We start from the raw sequence: 12,760 nt of genomic DNA, 5'->3' as shown, positions 1-12,760 counted from the left end.
CTTCTGGTATGCTGATTTTGAGGAAAGCACAGACGGGAAAAGTTCAGGAGGAGGGCCTCTAGTGAGGTTGTAGTGGTCATCATGGCTCAGATGGTGAGAATAATATTTGGAGATTAGAAGGAAACAGCTAGTAGGGAAAACCAGCAGCAACCCCTGTTAGGCGTTCTACATGCTGGGTGTGGTGATTTTAGTTTGCCATCCCAGAGAACTGTGCAGGTTCAGCAGTGGCTCACTATAACATTATGTAGTGTCATCGTGCATATGGGGAAGTAAGGCGTCCACCCTGCATGGCCTGCTTCTACATCACAAGGAAACCTGGTTATGCCACTTCCTGCAGTCTTCTTGGAGTCAGGCCAATACTCCTGTACCTCCATTTTTCACCCTTATAGATTGTAACTCCTTGGGGCAGGGCCCTCTTTACTTACTAAATAAAAGGAAACTTATCAAAATGTGGCGCTCTAAATTATCAGATAATACACAGTGATACTGGTGCAAAAAATATATATGCAAAAAATACAGTGATACTTATACAAATGTTTAGGAAGATGCAGCTGTAACCCGGTAGAGATTGCTCGGTCAATCCTCGTGATGTGAAGTATGATGAAGTGTCCGGGAAGCGCAATATGTGAAAAGAAATATAAATCGTAATAGTGCAATATTGTTATGATTATGATCAGAATAAGATGTCTTGGCTCAATATTTAATACTCACAAACGTGAGAAGATATAAGGCACATAAAGGTATCTTTCAGGATGTTGTTTTCACTCAGTGGACAGGAGATGCAGAACTCAATGTTCACCCAAATATGTGGACTAACTCAATGTTCACCCAAATATGTGGACTCCCGAGGACCTTAATAAAAAATACAACTGGACATAGTGCAGACCGTCTGTACAATTTATAATTGGTAAGTAGAAAAGGGAGTTACACTCACATGGTATCAGTTAAAAACAAGCATTTAGATCTCTCTGGATCTCGCTAGCCGAATGGATGATGTCTCCTATCCCCTCTCTCGTGGCGTGCGTTCCAGCGGTGCGTTCCACTCAACCGGAAGTGATGTCATCCGCTACGTCCACTACGTCCACTTCCTGGGGTTTCGGCCGGCTCAGGAGAAAAACGTCACTCTACGCGTTTCACCACACTGATGAAACCTATGTGGTGAAACGCGTAGAGTGACGTTTTTCTCCTGAGCCGGCCGAAACCCCAGGAAGTGGACGTAGCGGATGACATCACTTCCGGTTGAGTGGAACGCACCGCTGGAACGCACGCCACGAGAGAGGGGATAGGAGACATCATCCATTCGGCTAGCGAGATCCAGAGAGATCTAAATGCTTGTTTTTAACTGATACCATGTGAGTGTAACTCCCTTTTCTACTTACCAATTATAAATTGTACAGACGGTCTGCACTATGTCCAGTTGTATTTTTTATTAAGGTCCTCGGGAGTCCACATATTTGGGTGAACATTGAGTTCTGCATCTCCTGTCCACTGAGTGAAAACAACATCCTGAAAGATACCTTTATGTGCCTTATATCTTCTCACGTTTGTGAGTATTAAATATTGAGCCAAGACATCTTATTCTGATCATAATCATAACAATATTGCACTATTACGATTTATATTTCTTTTCACATATTGCGCTTCCCGGACACTTCATCATCCCTCTTTACTTACTGTAACATTGTTTTTCATCCTGGAACTGTATTGTACTTTGCAATATGTTGGCGAGTTATAGCTTATAATTATCAACTAGCAACTGTAGGGCTAGAGTCATTCAGACAGGCAGTCATCCTAAGTGCTGCTGTCAATTATCTACATATTTCCCATCACCACCACCAGTAGTACTACTGTCACAGCAGGGACGGATGTGAGAATACGTAGATCGGCAGAACAAGCAGGAACCAAAATTGAAAACAGTATGTCATACTTCTGGGCATCGTTTAAGATCCAGTACCTCTTCTGCAGGGTCACTGAGTGGGGGTGAGAGAGTGGCTGAGGTAAGACCGCATTCTGACGTATCCTCTTTATTAATGAGAATAGTGGCTGCTGCCCATTTTAATATAAAAGTAATCAATCCTTTAATTATACTCAACACTTTTATGCTGCTGCTGAGGCTGATTGTGTGATAAAAACCATTTTGTTTTATAACTATTGAAGACATTTGAAAGACCACTTAACAATCGAACGGGTATGAATATAGAAGAGCTGATAGTTGTGGAAAGAATGTGGTATACCACACCCCACTTGATCACTTCATGATTGATTCTGCGCCCAGCAGTTATATCTGCGTATCCTATAGAGGCAGGGTTTATCCTGATTAAGAAGGGGTAATATTTGAGGCTATGGGTAAAATCTCCAGTTGCCCTACACAGGGGCAGGTAAACTTTTGAAGGCATTAAACTGGTGTACTATTAATAATAGGAGCATTAGTGCTTATAGGGTGACCATGATTGCCTGCTGCTCACAGAGCACAGAGATTGACTATCTTTATCATCACCTCAACTGCTGTTATTACCACCACTAACAGTTGTACTAACAGCAAGGATCACATAATCACGTCCAATACCATCAGAGTCTCTTCTCTCCCTTGCTTGTACAGTTTGGGCACCATACACTACCAACACCACTCTGAGTAGCGGGCTACCTCCCACCACCTTCTCATGGTCTTGTTGTATAAGAGCTGGAGCCAGTTAATCATCCATCCATCTTTTTATTATAGATCACTGTAACTATTGTATTATTTGTGTTTGTTTTCTGTTTTTTTGTTTTTTTCTCATCCTGTTTCCTGACTTAAATGAGCACTAACAACATTATATCACTTAATCACTTTTGGCTATTATTAGCCTGTAATTGTTAGTTTATTATTATTTTCATTTAAGATATTACAGTTTATTCACATTGTCACACATATTATTATTGTTTTGTGTAGACTAATATATAATTTATTATGGACGACCAATACACATCCATTTTCTCTAAAACAGGCCCATCGAACTCAGATTAGCTTGGGGGGCAATTCTTAAATCCAACTGCAAGACTTGGAGTCGCACAGGAAAAAATAAAATACATAGTCACGAATCTACCTGTACACTTTTTTCTTGATCTTTTCTTATTAAAAATATAGCATAGGAAGGAGTGAACCACTGCTCAACCTTAATAATCAAATCACAAAGGTAGATAGTAAGTGGTGCATGGGAAGTGGAAACACTATATATAGGGATGGTCCAGAACGACCACAGAAAAGAAATCCCATAGATTTGCACTCTACTTAATAATATCTCTGAGTTGATGGAAACAAATTTCCAAACCGTATGGGATACCAGAAGGTTTAAAACACAAAACAAAAAATAATTTATTATTAAATTATTGAATAAACTCTTCTAATTGAAAAACCACACAAAGAAAAAATAGATTTTTTTGTATTTACTTATATATATAAAATCATCTTAAAAAGTTCTCTAAAGAAAGTAGCGACGGAGTATGCCAACATGAATTTGTGATAGCTATCTTATTCAAACGTATGCCTATAATATGTACACATTCAAAAAGCCCAATAAATGATTTGGTCACACAAATTCAGTGCTCTTAAATATGCGTCTATATATAACACAACTAGATGGCTTAGATGTCAGCACGAGCAGGCTGAAATATGCCTCCCGTGCACCGTCTTAACAACCAAAATGTACAGGCTAAATAAGCCTAAAACATCTCCAAAGAGTCACCACACACTATGCAGTTATATTCCCACAATATACTCCTCAAGATGGAATTGATTGATCTACTTAGGTATGCATAGTTAGTATAGTGCGCATATACACACGGAAGCCCATTCGTTCATACAACCAGTCAGCTGCAGGGTTTCCGGCATTGCCTCATGCTCCGTCTCATACTCCGAAACAGCAACCGGCTGACGTCATTAGTCTGCGCGTCGCCTGACACCCAACGATCGTTTCACGCCTCTTGGCGCCAGACCTTATCAAAATCAGAAAAATATGAAGGACCAAAATAGAATGGAGTTTGGTCACATTAGGATTCAAGACTTCCCTTCCTTATTTTTAGGGAGAAGGAGGCCTTTTCAACCAAGAAAGAAGGTAAAAACAAATACCCGGTACATTATTAGTGAATTAGAATATAATTTTCTGTTGAAAAAATACACTACGGTACTAGTTTTGTATTTTATTCCAAAAATACACGTAAATGTTGATGCCTCATCAGGGGGACCGATTATTTCTGGAATTGACTCTATTACGTAAAATCTTTCACAGTATATAGATGTTTTATCTCCAGGAATATGTAGCCAAATTACCCCCCTATTTGAAAGATATTATGCAGGTCATTAACTTTTTGGACAAAGGAAGTGGGAGGAAGGGTTCATAGTCATAACGTGTGACGTTATGACACCTTATACCAGTATTATCCCCCAACAAGGCTGTGAGACTATTAGAAAAGTTTTCGAAAAAGATCCTGCAATCACTACTAAGGGAGGGGGCGTGTTTGAGGTGCAGGGACGGTGATGTGAGGTGCAGGGGAGAGAGATGTGAGGTGCAGGAGGGGAGAGTGATGTGAGGTGCAGGGGGGGAGAGTGATGTGAGGTGGTGCAGGGGGGGAAGTGTTGTGAGGTGTAGGGGGGAGGTGCAGGGGGGAGAGTGATGTGAGATGCAGGGGGAGAGTGATGTGAAATGCAGGTGGGGAGAGTGATGTGAGATGCAGGTGGGGAGAGTGATGTGAGATGCAGAGGGAGAGGGATGTGAGATGCAGGGGGTAGAGGGATGTGAGATGCAGGGGGAAAGAGGGATGTGAGGTGCAGGGGGGGAGAGTGATGTGAGATGCAGGGGGGAGAGTGATGTGAGATGCAGGGGGGAGAGTGATGTGTGGGGCTGTGAAGGGGGGGGGAACGGAGATGGGCATGGGGGGAACGGAGCTGTGACCGGTGGGGGACCACAGCTGTGAACGAGGGGTGGGGGACAGAGCTGTGAAGGGGGGGAACGGAGCTGTGAATGGGGGGGGGAATGGAGCTGTGAATGGGAACGGAGGTGTGAATGTGGGGGGGAACCCAGCTGTGAAGGGGGGGAATTGGAGATGTGCAGGTGGGGGGGAACGGAATTTTGACCGGCCGGGGACCGCAGCTGTGAACGAGGGGGGGGAGGGAACGGAGCTGTGAAGGGGCAACAGAGCTGTGAAGGGGGGAACGGAGCTGTGAAGGGGGGAAACAGAGCTTTGAAGGGGGGAAACGAGCTGTGAATGGGGGTGGGGGGAACGGAGCTGTAAAGAGGAACGGAGGTGTGAATGTGGGGGGGGGGAATCAGAGATGTGAATGGGGGGGGACCAGAGCTATGAACGGGGGTGGGGGGAATGGAGCTGTGAACGGGGTGGGGGGAATGGAGCTGTACACGGGGGAGGAGAGCGGAGACAGAGGGGGAGCAGGAAAATTAAATCCCAGGCAACGCCGGGTATATCAGCTAGTAGACTATATTTTAAAACACAATTATTTTTGGTTTAATTATACATTTTTCTTGCAGACATGTGGCACAGACATGGAGACCAGGTTCGCGCCAAGCTATGCGAACCTCTTCATGGGAGTGTGGGATGAGGATCGCATCTTTACCAACAATCTGTTTGGCATGCGCCTGGTCCTCTGGCGCGAGCCTGGTCCTCTGGCGCAGGTATATTGACGACATTATTTTTATTTGGAAAGGTGGTGAAGACCTCTTAAAATAATTTTTAAATTATTTAAATTTTAATGATTTTAACCTTATCTTCACAAAGAATTTCAGTTTTTCTGAAATTCAGTTTTTAGATCTGATGTTGCATATAGATAATAGCCATACTCATTGTAAAACCTATTTTAATCCTGTCGATTGTAACAAATTATGTCCATAGTAATAGTTGCCACCATCACAATTAGCTTAAAAATATACCTTATGGCCAGATGAGGAGAATAATTATTTTTTTTACAGAGGATAGTATTTATTAGAAACAATCGGATTTACTAGAAAAAAGATTTTTTTAGAAAAAGAGTCAGAGTGAAAACACTTGAGGGGACAGATCTCTTACTGAAAAATGAGAATAAAATTAAAGATCAAAAATATTATAAAATCAAACCAATGTGAATTTATCCTTTTTATCACTCAATTTAATAATGAATCTTATCAAATTAAAGACATTCTTAAAAAACACTGGGGGATTCTACGGTAGGATCCTGTCTTGGGAAAATATTTATCAGAGTATCCTCAATTATTTTTTAACAAGGCTCCAAATTTAAAGGACAAATTGACCCCTAGTGCCTTTAAAGAACAAAAAAACAGAGAATAAATGTTTGAACCGGCTTATAGTAAAATCCAAAGGTGTTTTTATTTGCCATGATGGAAAGGCGTGCAAACATGGTATCAAACAAGATTGACCAATTCAATTCTAATTAGACGGGTATTATGTATCAAATATCACTTCATTTGAACTGTAGAAGCACGTATGTAGTTTATTTATAAGAATGTTCTTGCAGCCTACAATATATAGGCTAGACAATAAGACCACTTAAAACTAGAATTATTGAGCATATTAAAAATATCAGAATAGGTCTGGAAACAGCGTGCCGCTGCATTTTGTAATGTTACATAACTGATTCTAAAGACTTACAGTATAGAGGTATTGACTCAAGAATCTGTCCCAAAAATAAATATTTTGGATTTAGAAATATAATACTTCGAGTTCCCATGGATTGAATGTAGATATAGATCTTAAATCTTTTTTGTTATAAATATTTGCCTTTGAATCTTTTCTTTTGGATCCCTCTTCCTTTACTCATGATGTACAGGCATACCCCGCTTTAAGGACACTCACTTTAAGTACACTCGCGAGTAAGGGCATATCGCCCAATAGGCAAACAGCAGCTCACGCATGCGCCTGTCAGCACATCCTAAACAGCAATACCGGCTCCCTACCTGTACCGAAGCTGTGCGCAAGCGGGGAGACTATAGAGCCTGTTACAAATGTGTTATTTACATCAGTTATGCACGTATTTGACGATTGCAGTACAGTACATGCATCGATAAGTGGATAAAAGGAAGTGCTTCACTTTAAGTACATTTTCACTTTACATACATGCTCTGGTCCCATTGGTATGTTAATGCGGGGTGTGCCTGTACATTGTAATACTAGTTGAGGTGCCTTTAGAGTCTTATTAAACTATGTTTGATACAATTACATAAGGCCTTTTAAAAGGATTTGTATACATTTCTAAGTGTCGCTGTTGAAAGTTTTTTGATACTAGAGCGCTTTACAAAAACCGGATACAATTTTGTTTTAAATGATTCCTGTATGTTATCCCTGTTTTAATGAATGTTTGTTTTTAATGTTTAATCTGTCTGGATTTGTGTTTGTGTTTGTGTTTGTGTTTGTGTGTGTGTTAAGTTATGGTGGGTAAACAAAGTGACAAAAACCATCCATAGCAAAGCATATAGTAAATGGAAATATTACTGTATGCTCATTTGCATGTCTTACGCAGATCTGCAACCCCGCCTTTCACCATTATCACCCAGCACTTCCACTGCAGCAAGGGATTCTGGGAAATGACATGCAAATGAGCACACATTGCCACCTTTTGCTTCAAAACAATTAACATGATTCCCTATAGACTTAAGCTTGCTGAATGGTCACAACTTTGAGCACAGCCAGGGTTAAGATGCTCTTTTTCATTTCATTATATTTACATTCCCTAGCACCGTCAGTTTGTGACTATATACACTTATGTAGCTCATTTTGGTACTTATAATAACTGGTCTGTTACGGGCTTTCCTTCGTGCTTCATATATATATATATATCTTATTATATATTTGTGAAAGCACTGTATGCCTGTCTGCATCTTCCTGTGTCCCTAGGGGAAATCTCATTGGTCCCTTGGGCCGCCCGCCCCCACACCTCTCATTGGCCTGAGGCGGAGTGACAACACACACACACACACACACACTCTGTTGCTTGGCCTCACTCTCCCCTGTCAGTTGGACCGCAGCTCACCTTCCACACCCCCCCCCTCCTCTCCCGGTGCCCCTCCTCTCCCGGTGCCCCTCACTCTCTCCCCCCTCCCCACCTCACCCAAATCCCCATGCTCCACAACATCCCCAGCCGCACCATCACCCTCTACATGCGCCGCTCCCGGAGAGGGGAAGCGCGGCCCTCCTGCTCAGCAGCAAACTCCAGGCTCCTCCCCACTCGCTCACAACGAGGAAAAGCGCGGCGCGGCCCGGGCCTCCTGCACTCCCCCTCACGTGCGCCGGCTCCCGGAGAGGGGAAGCGCGGCTCTCCTGCTCAGCAGCAAACTCCAGGCTCCTCCCCCCTCGCTCACAACGAGGAACGGAGGGGAAGCATGGCGCGGCCCGGGCCTCCTGCACTCCCCCTCACGTGCGCCGGCTCCCGGACGGAGGGGAAGCGCGGCGCGGGCCTCCTCCTCACGTGCACCGGCTCCCAGACAGAGGGTAAGCGCGGCGCGGGCCTCCTGCCACTCTTGCCTCCCCCTCCGCCAGCTTCCCGAACTCACCTCCTGCCCCAGCCAGATGCCACGGGGTCAAGGTAAGTCACCCACCGTCTCCCACCCACGCACTGTCAGCAAGTCACCCACACACCCACCCAGTCACCCACACACCCACCCAGTCACTTTCACCCAGTCACCCACTTTCACCCAGTCACCCACTCACTCACCCCCCCACTCAGTCACCCACCCAGTCACCCACCCACTCACTCAGTCACCCACCTACTCACTCATTCAGTCACCCACCCACCCACTCACTTAGTCACCCACCCACTCACTTAGTCACCCACCCACTCACTTAGTCACCCACCCACTCACTTAGTCACCCACCCACTCACTCAGTCACCCACACACTCACTCAGTCACCCACACACCCACCCACCCAGTCACCCACACACCCACCCAGTCACCCACACACCCACCCACCCAGTCACCCACACACCCACCCACACATCCACCCAGTCACCCACACACCCACCCAGTCACCCAGTCACTTTCACCCAGTCACCCACTTTCACCCAGTCACCCACTTTCACCCAGTCACCCACTCACTCAGTCACCCACCCACTCAGTCACCCACCCACTCAGTCACCCACCCACTCACTCAGTCACCCACCCACTCAGTCACCCACCCACTCAGTCACCCACCCACTCAGTCACCCACCCATTCAGTCAGTCACCCAGTCACCCACACATTCAGTCAGTCACCCAGTCACCCACCCATTCAGTCACCCACCCATTCAGTCACCCACCCATTCAGTCACCCACCTATTCAGTCAGTCACCCAGTCACCCACCCATTCAGTCAGTCACCCAGTCACCCGGGGGAAGCCCAACCCTGTCGTCCGCCCCCCCAAAATTACATCCCGGGCAACGCCGGGTCTCTCAGCTAGTATAAAATAAAAAAATAAATAGATGATACCGTTCTGTGGCTAACGAAATGCTTTTATTTGTGCGAGCTTTCGAGATACACTGATCTCTTCTTCCGGCGATGTTACAATGAATGAAGCAAGCAAAAGCTATACTATAAACAGTGTCTATTGGAATGTTATCTGTGCTGGTCCTTCCCCCGGTGTGGATGTGTTTTATGGCTGGAGGTGTCAAAAGGTTCCTGAAAACAAGTGATGAAAGAGTGTGTATGTGTATCAGTGTGAATTAACATGAATGGAGAGCCCACAGTATATACAGTGCTTTACAAAAGGTGTGTGTGGAGTGGGAGCGGATATAAATGGTGTGGGTGGGTGTGGAAATGTGAGAGTTAGTAGCATAACTAAAAGTGTGTGTGGATACTATGTGGTCCCTATTGGTGTATTTTATATATATATATATATATATATATATATATATATATATATATATATATATATATATATATATATATATTATACACACACGTTTACAAATTTATAATTTTGTTTGAATGATTTGTTGGTGAATCTATCTTTTTAAGGTCCAATTGAGTTCCAATTCTATAGTGGGGAGTTTCTTAGCGTTATGGGTATGATTTCTTATAATTTTTTAGAATTTTTTAGTAAGTCAATATGAAATGTTATTTGTATGTTTAATATATTGTAACTAATTGTATTATGATTAGGTGCATATATTGAGTTCATGCTGCTTTAATGTTGTTCAATTGTTTGCACCCAATATCAGTTACCCTCTGGGACCTATCATTACTATGGGGACTGGTATAAAGGAGAGTGGGTGTATTATCACATTAGAATTGCTGAGGAAGCCGCAGAGATGGTGAAATGTGTAGGGCTTTTTGGACTATTGTGCTTGCCGTAGCTTGCACTAGTGGTACTTTCCCAGAGATCAGATTCTAACCTTCACTTTGCGTGCATGGATGCGGTGCACAAGCGCCCTCCAGACGTTGAAGATCTGTGAAGACCATCAGCTGTTCTGAAGGAGTAGGATCTTCTACAAGAAGGGTACGGGTGTCATGTAAATACCACCCAAGGCTCAAATTATTTGGACTTTCTTGCTCAAGGACTCTCTTGTATTGAGGAGGTCCCACTGTCCATTTGGGGGAGAATGGAGGCTGGTACCGTTTTACCACTGTACTTTTATTGCCTAGTAGTAATTGGGTCTTTGCGCTCCTTTGTTTGTTTTGTGATCATGCACCCCTGCATGTTTTGCTGAGGAATATGTCTCTGACCCTTTCCGTACAAGCAGTTCTGCTGGTTATGGAGTCCTCGTAAGCAGCTGCTCATTTTGTATTTCTTGGAAAATACTCACTTCTGATTAAGTTTCTCTCAATAAGACACTGTTCTGTACATGTATGTGTTTTTTCACAGGGTAAATATAAAAATATAATGAGTATGTCCTTGGGCTTTCCCACCCTTGCTACAGAGATAAAACAGGAAACAGAACAAGCCAAGCACTGTACCAACATGGATGTTAAATCTGTAGCTGTCCGTGCTGGCTTATTTGGATCCTCACAAAATAACTAAAATATGAAAGGATGCCACTGGCAAGTTGACAACGCACACTGATGATAAAGATGGTAGTGGTGGTGAATTGCCATGGGTGGGACAGCACTACTGGCAGCTCAGTCAGTATATTGTAATTTCACTGGAACGAACTTTGTAAAATATTCTACATACTCTGATTGAATTAATGTTAAGCAAGGATCCACCTGAACGACCAATATGTCAGTCAGGGTGCAATAGGATAAGATGCAGTAGCAAAGAAGAGGTCAATTACTCCAAAGACGGAAGGGAGACTAGAAAACCCAGTAGCATGCACTCTCTACTCTGTCAAATGTGTGGAGATATTAACAGTAGTAAATATATATATATATATATATATATATATATATAGAGAGAGAGAGAGAGAGAGAGAGAGACTGATGAGAGAACAATACCACTCAGGGGTACTATATGCTAGTCGCACAAAGTCTGCCTGCTAGCCCCAGCACTCACGCCCCCCCTTCCTGTGAACCAGCGTCAAATGATGTCGCGGGTCATGTGACGTCACGTCATGTGACCCCGCAGCGTAATTTGACATGCGTTAACATGGTGGTATGTCACGTTATCCCACGGTGTTATTTGATGGCGCATTGCCATGGCGATACATACAGGAGCTGGCTGAATCTCGGTAAGTTGAGGTTGCAGAGGCCTTGCACGGTCCCCCGGCATTTCAGTTTAAATGCCTCGGGGAAGGTCACAGGGCCTCTGCAACTGCCACACCCCGTCCCCCCCAACAAAATCCCATGTGCCCCCCAGTTTGCACACCCTGCTAGTGAATAAAAGACCCTGAATGATAAACAGGCAATCTGATGAAGGGTAAAAATATCGTTATTGGTTTAAGAGAAATGTATAAAAAATATTGGCGCAAAAATAACTGAAAAGCAGGACCATTCAGAGAATGGTAATTAAAACTCCCGCAGCTGGAACAGACGGATCCTATGGGGTTATGACTGAGAACAGTCAAACACTAGAAAATACAATTCAATGAGACTCTCACCTCTGTGTTTTAAAGTATATGCCAAAGGTAGAGTGTGTATTCCACAGTACTAGTACACAAGAGTAATACTCACGGGTAAGTACTTTACTCAGCTGTGGAAGGGACCCATAGGTGGACTGGAAACGGCTGAAGTGAGGGTAGCGCAAACTAGCATACAGGGTCTGTGAGTCAGTTCTGGGTTAGACTAGATATCAGCAGAAAACAAATACCTGATAGTCAGGCAGATGTTAATGTATCGTGAGCAGCTACCGCAAATTGTACTTACTAAGTCTCCGTGATATGTGCGAGGTGAGCAGGTCTGGACGTTCCACCTCAGCAAACAGAGAGCGGGACAGATACTTATGGAGCAGGGGCAGTCACCAAATGATTCTCGACATCCGTGAGATCACTTGTGAAACAGGAGCGCCGTTGAACAACCCCTTACTGGCAGTCACTGTGAAGTGGTGGGAACTTACTTGGTCTGACATCAGCACATATTCTGACGTATGTTTCGCGATGGCGCTTTCTCAAGGGAAATACACCTGCACCGTTGCGAAACATACGTTGGGACAGTAAGGGGTTGTTCACCGGCGCTCCTGAGTGTTTCGCAAGCATCCTCGCGCAGATTGTTGCTGCTGTTCAATAAGCCTGTTGAGTGCCACAGGAATTTTCTACTTTACCTTTACAATTTTCAAACAATGATTTCTGTGTCAGTTTTGTGATCTCTCTTGTAAAGCTATATGCTATTTTCTATAGAATGCATAGATTTTGCAAGTAATGGAATAACGAATA

The sequence above is a fragment of the Ascaphus truei genome, chromosome 3 (genome assembly GCF_040206685.1).
Source record: "Ascaphus truei isolate aAscTru1 chromosome 3, aAscTru1.hap1, whole genome shotgun sequence".
Taxonomy (NCBI): Eukaryota; Metazoa; Chordata; class Amphibia; order Anura; family Ascaphidae; genus Ascaphus; species Ascaphus truei.
The sequence above is the reverse complement of the archived record's forward strand: the minus strand, read 5'-3'. Positions refer to the sequence as shown.